Below are 9,932 nucleotides of genomic sequence, written 5' to 3'. Positions count from 1 at the left end.
ATTAATCACACCCACAAATGTCTTTCGCGTCAACGCTCCAGCTCCGTTTACTGACATTTTCTGCCACCCGACTCGAATGGGAAGACCCCCCCTCCCCCGCCCGGTGTGCCGGCGCGCCTCCTCGCTCCCCACGACGGGTCGTTACGGCTGCTTCCGCTCACGCAAGCGTCCCCCCGAATCGGTGCATCCCCCCCCCGATGGCCCTTCGTGCCACTTCTGGGCCACCGTGGGTTGAGGGGGGAGGGGAAACCCTTCCTTGGATGAGAGAGCGTGCGAGGGAGGAGGAGGAGGCGGCGCTTGTTTACATCAATGGTCCGTGAATTTTGCTGAATGCAGCTTTAAGGAATGTAAAGTCTTCACTCAGACGTTGGTCTCTGGCCCCATTGAAGTACATGGAAACAGAAGCGGGAGAGCCACAGTCCCCCCCCCCCCTCTCTCTCTCTCAAATGTCAACCCACTCATCTAGAAGTCACTTCCTCACTTGTTATTTTCCCCTCGGTGGAGTTTGTGATGCTATGACTCAGACGCACGAAGGAGTCGCAGGGGAGGCCTCGTTCCAAATTTGAACCGCAAATGTTCAAATGTGACCTCCCAGACACACAAACGAAGATGCCCCCCGCCCCCCATTCGTCCGCCCGAGAACAGCTGTGGCAGCCGAAAAGGAGCCTTGGCCGCCGAGCGAGAGGAATCCACTCCTCCTCCGTGGGGACGCCGCTAAGAGTGTGAGAATGAGACAGGTCCAGAAATACTGCCGGCGACTCCCTTTTTATTTTCCGACCGCGAGCTGCATGACGATCCATTTGAACCGGTGTGTTGCGTTGTTGGGGGGGGTCCTGCCAGCTAATACTGCAAAAATAATAATGAAAAAAATAAAAAACCTTCCAGGAAACTGCATCAGTACGTACATCTGCGAGCGCAGCAGGATGTGACTAAGACTGAAGATGTGTGGTGCTATGGGGGGTGAATCAATCAACATTGGATGTCAGTGGATGGTGTGTGTGTGTGTATGCGTGCGTGTGTGTTTGAGCAGTTCCCCAAAAGTGCGGTAATTAAGCGGGAATGCAATGGGCCAACTTTTCTTTTAATCCCCCACCCTTTTTTATTTTATTTCTTTACACAAGCTGTGAAAACCCAGATTTCACCTTGCCTCCTCCCAAACCATCCTAACGCTGTCCTTCCTCCACCCTGACCCTTCTCTTCCTGCGGCTCCCAGTCAGCGTCTCCCTCGTTCTCCCCGTGCAAAACATTTTCAGACAGGGTCACATGGAGGAGATTGTGCTAATGATGTTTGGATGACTCCTATCAGACAGACAGGCCGACAAAACACTCTCGCCCCCTTGCCTACACCCCCCCTCTCTTCCAGTGGCACTCGCCTACTGGAGGTTTCCAGAGTTTTGGGGGAGCACCGTTTGTCTTCACCCATTTATGTCTACGCACTGAAGGGTGAGACGTGTGTTGCGTCAAGAGCAATGCGGCTCATGCCTGTTGCCCAATCTTTTCATTATAGAGACAGATTTATCGAAAAAAAAATTTAACTCACTGGATTCAATTGGCAACACCGTTTTTTTTTAATTTCACCCAGATTGGGGAAAAATGCAATGAAGATTAACAAAAAAGGACATGAGCAAGAGGAAATGATCCTCTCTCGACAGAAGACATTTTATACCCTCCAATTATTCTCCACTAGGAAAATAAAAACGGGGAAAAGTGGACTATTCAACTATTCATTGAAAAACAAAAACATTTCGAATGCACAATTCTTCAATTCTCTTACTTGTGGGTAGAAATGAGGGCGATGGAGACTCCAGTGGCTGCCAGAAGCAACACCGAGAAGTTGCAGCGTCGTTAATAAACCCCGTCGATTGCAAAGACGTTGGCTCTCCCTAGTGCCAGAAGTGTGGAACTGCAGCCTGCTGTCCAGCCAGGCACGGTCCCAATGTTCTTTCTACAAACGTTCCCTTATCAGGGCTGCCCATGATGAATTTCCATAGTAAAATACATTTGAGCACACCAATCCCCATAAAACATTAAAGGATATGTTTGCCGTTTGTCTACCCAGGTCTTAATGGGTAAAGATGTTGATTCCCTACTATTTAGAACTGTTCATAGCACGGCGTGGCTGTTCTGCCGGCCACACGCCACCCGAGCGGTGTTTTTCAGGGCCCTTCGACGCAGAGACAGGCGATGGGGTTAAAAACACACCAGCTTCCATTGTAAAGAGTGGGCAAGCTGGAACCAGGCGGGAACAGATGGAAACCATGTCATGACAGTGGTTCCTCCCATGTGTGTGGATGGGGATTTTACCTGTTGCTCATTCATTGCTCCAAACGAGCAACAGGTGTACAGCCACCCGGGTCCTGGGCCCAATTACCTAGACCCAAGACAGGTGTGGCTACTTAAACCACACCACCTACCCCCACAACACCAAACTGAGGCCAGGGAGAATCTCTGGTCAAAGCGCCCCCGCCCCAACCCACCAAGCAGAGGAAAAAAAAAAAAGAATAGCTAAATAAATCCCAGACAATGACAGAGGGTGACAACAGTTTGGCCCATGGGCGACCCTCCCGCAGGGCGATGACAGGCCCCACCTCCCCCCTCCCGGATCGTGGGGCCTCGGCTGCTGTGCTGTCCGTGAAGCCAGCCTGGCTGTTCTGGGGGCCGCTCGGAGCGGTGGCCTGGCTGCTGGGTGGTCCCGGTGACGGCTGCTGGGCGGAACAGCGAGCTGCAGGCGGTTACCCATGGTGAATGCTGTGGCCGCTTCTCCCCCCCCAAGTCTCCCGCCGGACATCCTGGGTTCAGGAGAGGGATGGTGCAGTGGACGCCTGTTGTCCTGCTGGCGGCTCCAGCGCATCTTCGGACGGCCCTTCAGTGTCCCTTCAGGCGCCACTGTGGCTGTTCTGCCCGCCACATGCCACTTGAGTGGTGTTTTCAGGGCCCTCTGACAGAGACACAGGCGATATGGTTGAAAAGTACTACTTTTATTGTAGCGAGTGGGCAAGAGGAAACAAGCCCGGAGCAGATGGAAAACATGTCATGACAAGGGCCCCTCCTATGTGTGGGGTTGGGGGTCTAACCTGTTGCCCATTGGTTGCTCTAACCAGCAACAGGCGTACAGCCACACGGGTACCGGGCCCAATTACCTAGACGTGACACCAAGACAGGTGTGGCTGCTTAAATCACACCACCACCACACCACACACGGCCTCGCTGAATACTTCAGTATTGATAAACTAACCTCTGCCGCAGACGTCCGGAAACATCTTCTGAAAGGCAGAAGCTCAAATTTTAGAAGCAGCTTTTAAAAGCCTCGGACTGAGGAGGAATAGGAAAAAGAAGCAGGCGCCAGGGGTGTTTTGCATCATTATGTACAGCGGCTTTATTTGTCAACCCCCCACCCCCCCCCCCCCCAACCCCAAAAAAAAAAAACATTATCATCAATATTAAACTACATACAATGCATGTAATCAATGTACAATGGATCAACTTCCAAAAAGAAAAAAAAAAAAAAAGAGCAAAACAAAAAAAAAAAAAAAAAGAAAAAAAGAAAAACAGTAACGCAAAGAAACGTGATTTGAAGACGAAGAGCGATGTGGGTTAAATAATTCACGCCGCTGTTGTGTCCTCTTTTAAATGTTGAGTAGAGAAGTGTGGGCGCGGCGGGGAGGGGTTTGACTTACGAGGCGGCACGCACGCAAGAGTACTTATCTCGGGACTGGGGTGATTGACGGTAGTTCGAAGGAAAAAAATAATGAAAAAAAAAAAAAATACACAAAACTTGTTTCTGCTAATGACGGAGAACGGTTTAAAGTTTGAGCAGCGAGGCGGGAGGGCGTGGCCGATTTTCTCATCCACCGGGACCAATGCACAAGCTGGCGCTGCAGCGAACTGTACGGCGGTTCAGGGACGAAGCGACCGGCCTCGGATTTGATCAATTTCCGTTCAACCCAAAAACAGTGTATTTCTTCGTGAAGCCTTGAGGACAGGAGAGTTGATGAGAAAAAAACGATAAAGGGGAGGAACCCGCCCCAGTCACGATTTCTTAGGGTAAGGGTTCATCCCAGGGACGCGCGCCCTCCCGAAAAGCGAGTTACGTTACTTTCCAAACAACGGTTACGACTGATAACAAATGATGGGTGGATATAGAAGAGAGATCAAGTAAGCCGTTGAAGCAAGCTTATATCAGCGATTAAAAAAAAAAAGAAAAAAAGGTAGATAGTCCTGTGTTTTGTTTTTTTTTTCTCGTTAAAACCCCTGACACTGTCCCAAAATAAGGCGGCGGGTTCTCTAGGCACACCGAGGTACGACTGAGCTGAGAGCGAGGATGCGCGTTCGGGGGTTCCCTCCGAGACGCGGAAAAACCTAGACCCGAGCGCTTTTTGCACGCGGCGTCACCGGCTTTTTCCGTTGCACGTCCTCCTCCCGGGCGTTGCTATAGCGATCGGAGAGGGAACAAAACGAATAGAGCAGAATGACAGAACCGACCGTGAAAAGACGACGATCGTTTTTTTTTTTGTTTTTTTTTCCTTCCCCAGACATATGCAGAGTGTTAAGAGTCAGAAGAACGCAACTAGTGCAAGTAATTGGCAAAAAACTGCTGGTGAAGAAGTGTGTGTGTGTGTGTGTGTGTGTGTGTCCGTCAGTGTGAGTGCCGTGTTTCTGGCGCAAGTGTGTGTGTGTGTCTGTGTTTGAGCAAGCACGTAATAAAGAGGTAGCAGAGAAAAATGTAATCGGATCAACAGAGGAAATCTTTTACGACGGCGACCCGATATGGGCCCGCCCCCGCCCCGATCCGAAAGCAAACGTTGGCCAATCAGGATCCGCCACACTGCGTATTTAGGATCCCATTGGTCTGAGCCTGATTTTCCGTAAGCGATCCTTCCGCTGGAGTCCAACGAGGGCAACACTTTAGTTTCCATTTTGTGACTGATCGTCCAAGAACGCGTTTCGCCTTCGTCTCCCGTGGTTTCGGCGGGTGAGATGACAACTTGATAGCGCAGCATACATTTTTATTTTTTATTTTTTTAAAACACGCCGAGAATAGCGACAAACCAAGCGCTGACCGGTGGGTCAACGTCGAATCGGACCAAATAAATTATTTTCAAACCGAACTTGATTGGGGTTAAATACAAAAAAACACATACCTTTGCTTAGAAACAAACCAAAGGTTCTTAAATACGTCCGATTCCGGTTCTGAACCCCAAAACAATTGGATCGAAGCGCTTGTCGGCCAGTTCCCAGGTTTTGTATCTCAAAGGTGCAGTGTGTAGAATCTAGTGGCGTCCAGGGCTGAGGTTGCAGATCACAACTGAATACACCTCCCCACGGCGGAGCAACATGGCGGCCCTGCTACGTAGATTAAAACGGCTCATTCTAAGGCGACGCCAACACGATTCTTATTTTCGTGGGATTACAGCACTAATTAAAACATGAAAACATTAAAACCATATTATATCCCATTTCCGCCAAGCGTGTTCCGTTGATACACACTGCACTTTTAAACGACGACTTATGGTGGAGCGCCGCAGACTAGTGGGTCTACTGTAGTCTGGGCGGGTCTTGGAGGTTTGTTATTCCTCCGGCGGCGGCAAATAAGAGCGGGTTCACACTTCGAGGGTCGAGGGGGGGGGGGGGGGGGGGGGAGATTAAGGTTAACAAAAAAAACAAAACAAAAAAAAATAAAATACTGTGGTACCGATGCGCCGGCTCTGTGGGCGCGCAGGCTTTTCCTGGTGGAGTCGCTGAGGTATGAGAGAAAAATGAATTGTCCAGCATTTGAAAGAGATTCAAAACAGATAAAAAGTTATATATGTACAAAAGAAAAAAAAAAATTAGTGTTGAAATATATACTAATAAGCACAATCATGCTCCGAAAAAAAGGTATTTATACATATATATACTTATATATATATATATATATATATATATATATATATATATATATGTGTGTGTGTGTGTGTGTAGAAGGGAGAGGTAGTATGTTTTGGTTAAACGCAGCGCAAAAGCAGAGCGATACGTCTACTGTCTGTACAATAAAGGTGGCTGAGAGAGAGAGAGAGAGAGAGCAGTTTACATGTAGAAACACTGGGATCCAATTCTATACTGATTGGTGCACTGGCAGCATGAGGCCACTGGAACAATCGTCTGCGCACACACACACACACACACACACACACACACACACACACACACACACACACACACACACACACACACACACACACACACACACACACACACACACACACACACACACACACAAGAAAAAACCTCCCCAAAACAATAACTTTGACGGGCAGCTGTTTCATTGTCTGGCGAGGAATAACACTGCAGAGATGGCTGAGAGAGAGAGAGAGAGAGAGCAAGAGAGAGAGAGAGCGGACGCAAGGCTGCCGGTGTGTATATACATCTGTGTGATAATACATTGTCGTGTGTTTTCGTCGAACGCGTTTTGGTTCCCTTTAAACGGCTGTTTTGGAGAAGAGAAGGTTGTCCTGTGAATCGCTGAGGTATCCGTTTCCGTGTGTCCGGCCCGAAGAGCTCGCTGGACGTAAGGCTACTGAGGTGGATCTGCAGACCTGGGTTGAGGCGGAGGAGGTTGGTCGGAGGGGCCTGGGGCGAGAGAGGGGCGGCGGCCGCTGTGGCTCCGATTTTGCGTCCCGGTTCGCTTTCGAACGCCGGGTTTTCACAGCCAAAATGGCCGCCGTCTCACCCAAGACCCCATCCTGCATTCCTTTAAAATAATAAAGTGTGATGTAGTTGTTGTAGATTAAATGTAACACACACATATATTATAAATATATATATATATATATATATATATATATATATATATATATATATATATATTTTATATACATATATATAAATATAATCTTATAGATATGAATGTCCTCTTTTTATGTCCTTAAACATGAACTCTTTACAAAAACACAATGAGCTGCTAGATCCAGACTGAGCTGCAAGAAGAGAGATGATGAGAAGCAGGTGAACTGTTGGGGGAGATAAGTGTCACACTTTGGGTTTTTTTTTTGGTGGGGGGGGGGGGGGGGGGTGTTGGCCCCTGGGCATCCCCCCCCCCCCACCCCCGCAAAGAGCTCTTATCCCCTGTACAGGTTTCGAGGTTGGATTCCAAACGTGCGTTGACCAGAGGAAAAAGGCCATTTCCGAGGCGGTCCTTTCCACGGTCCGGAGCAAAAATCCCATCGGCTGCTGTGTTAAAGCTACGAGGAGTGATCCTGCTGTGATCGGCCGGTTTTCCCCAAAAACTTTGCGGCGATTCGGTGGTGGCTAGTTGGTGAATGAGGCGCGCGCGCGCCCCCCCCCCGCTGTCACGGAGACCGTTCGCCATTGGCCAGTCGGTTGAGGCAGTGTTTGTTCTGATGATGAGCGTTGAAATAGTCCTGGTTGATTGTGTTACGAGGTCCTGTCTTTCAGAGACATGAGCATAGCTTTGTTTTGTTGTTTTGTCCTTTTTTTCGGCGCCGGAGCTCGGCGCGCGCCCTTCTTCTAATCACGGCGGACGGCGGCCTCCGTGACCGTCCCCCGCTGGGCTACCACAACCCCTTTTGCAGTAAGAAAGAAACAACGTCTTTACAACTGGGAAGGGTATTCCGGAAGCCGTGGCAAAAATAAAACCCTCGTCGCTTCGGCAAGAAAAAAAAAGAAGGGCGGGGCACGTCGTTCTCCGGGATTCCATCTTACAGAACGTCCCAAGCAGGGCCAGCTTAGCCAAAAAAAAAACAAAAAAAAAAAAAAAAAAAAAGTAACTTTGACATATAAAAACTGAAAAAAAAAAAAAAAAAAAACTTCAATCACATGAAAGAGACAGTCTATGACAGATCAAATAAAGGATATATATATATATATATATATATTTATTATCGCCAAAGCTTATCCTGATGAGCTTATCAGAAGGAGGACGACGCTTCCCTGTGTGGGCGCAGCAAGCTACCACTACGTCCGCTGAAACAAAACGTCCGCTGGTCTAGTTAGGTTTAGTCTAGTGATCTCTACCGCCGGCTGGGAATGTTCCGCGCAATGAAGCCTTATTGCCGTTACGGCTTGAGGAATAATTACACGGCGACCGTCGATCTAAAAAAGGGTCGCCCCCATTTTCTTTCCCCCTCCGTTTCCTGTCTCGTTTTGTTTCGGTTTTTTTTAGAACCAATATGTACACGTCTTCTGATAAGAGTGGTATTTACAACGCTGGGCCAGCAGGGGGCGATGGAGGACCTGCGGAGGGGGGACAGGGAGGCGCCTTCGGGACGTGATGTGATGGCGACACACGGGCGCTGCAAAGCGCGCACATCTGCACCCCACCCGCTGTCAAAAAAATTGAAAAAATATGGCGGAAGCGATGCCGCCCAAGTTTCCATGATAAATATGATAAGACGCAAAATATAGAAATACAAACACTTTTCCCCGCCCGCCCTTCCCTTTGGGGTTACTTGGAGGATGGGTTAATTAAAAAGGAAAATTAAAAATAAATGAATCAATAATAATTCCAAAAGAATACATTTTAAAATTCGCTTATGACTATTCTCAAAAATGGAACAATTACACAGACACATTGCATTCTCCTATTAATAATAATAATAATAATAATAATAAGTTTTATCCTCAGGCGTCTTCCAAGCTGATTTCTGTCTCCTATTTTCTTTTTAGTTTAAAGTCAAACAGATACGCAAGGAGGAGGAATAAAACTCCCCCCAATAATTGAACCCCCACAAAAAAAACAAGCTGATTTAGCTTAGTTCGGCTGTAGCTCTTGTTTAACATGATTAGAATCACAGTGATGCCTGAAGCACCCCACTCACCTCACCACACACTCTACCCCCAAATAAACAATCCTCAGTCTTTGTTAAGTAACTCTTCCCTGAGGCAGCAGCAGGACGCCCGTCTGTCTCTCTCTCTCTCTCTCTCTCTCTCTCTCGCCCGTCTGTCTCTCTCACACTCTCTCTCTCTTAGCAGCAACCCAGCCGGCCCCGAAAACCAAGAGGTGCGGCGGACGTTGAAACATCCCCGTGACGAACCGGTACTACGCTGCATGTACGGATACCTTTCTCTGTGTGTGTGTGTGTGCGTGCGTGCGTGTGTGTGCGCGTGTGTGTGTGTGTGAGAATGAGAGAGGGCGTGTCTGTCTCCGCGTAGCGACTTCGCAGGTCCATCGAGCGACAGGAGAGGAGGGAGAAAAGACGACGCGAGCGGCGCGACGGCTCTGTCTTTCCCTGCCCACACGTCCGCCCCCCTTGTGGTCCGTCTCGGTACTAGTATATCTATACAAGAAAAAATTATAATAAAAACAGGGGCGAGGGCAATCTATGAAATCCATTACATTACGCGGTACATCACTCCGAGCCCCCCGCCCCAAAAAAACAAAACAAAAAAAAAAACGACCATCACTCACTCACTCACTCCGTTAAATATAGATATTTAGCTTATACGTATCATTTGTATTCGTTATAGAATCTCTACATACATTCCCGTCTTGGCCAAATTCCCTTTAGTCTCGAGAGGAGGGGGGAACGTTACTCCGCTCTTCTCCCGTCACCGCCGCTAGCTCATCTATTTTTCCGTTAAGATGTCCTTTCCAATTTCCTGCCCCCCGCCTCCTTAAGGGCCGGGGATGGGGGCCAGGTACACCTGGGCCCGAGGGTTCGGCAAAAGCTGTGAACACCTCCCCACTTCTCTGGAAACTTTGGAAAGCCTCCACGGTCTTCTAATTACCAGCCTCCACGCTCTTCTCATTAGAGTAATAAGTCTAGCGCCGAGGGCTACGACGATGCTAGAACAACAAGCAGGAGACAGTTTTGAGGGTTTCTCAGAGTGGCCGTTCCCGTTTCTCATGAGCCGCCCGTCCATCCATCCATGCATCCACCCATCCGGAGAGATGGTCAAAAAAACAAAAACAAAAAAAAACAAAAAACTGGGTG

This window comes from Zeus faber, assembly GCF_960531495.2.
Source record: "Zeus faber genome assembly, chromosome: 15".
Lineage (NCBI taxonomy): Eukaryota > Metazoa > Chordata > Actinopteri > Zeiformes > Zeidae > Zeus > Zeus faber.
Note: the sequence above shows the minus strand (reverse complement) of the source record.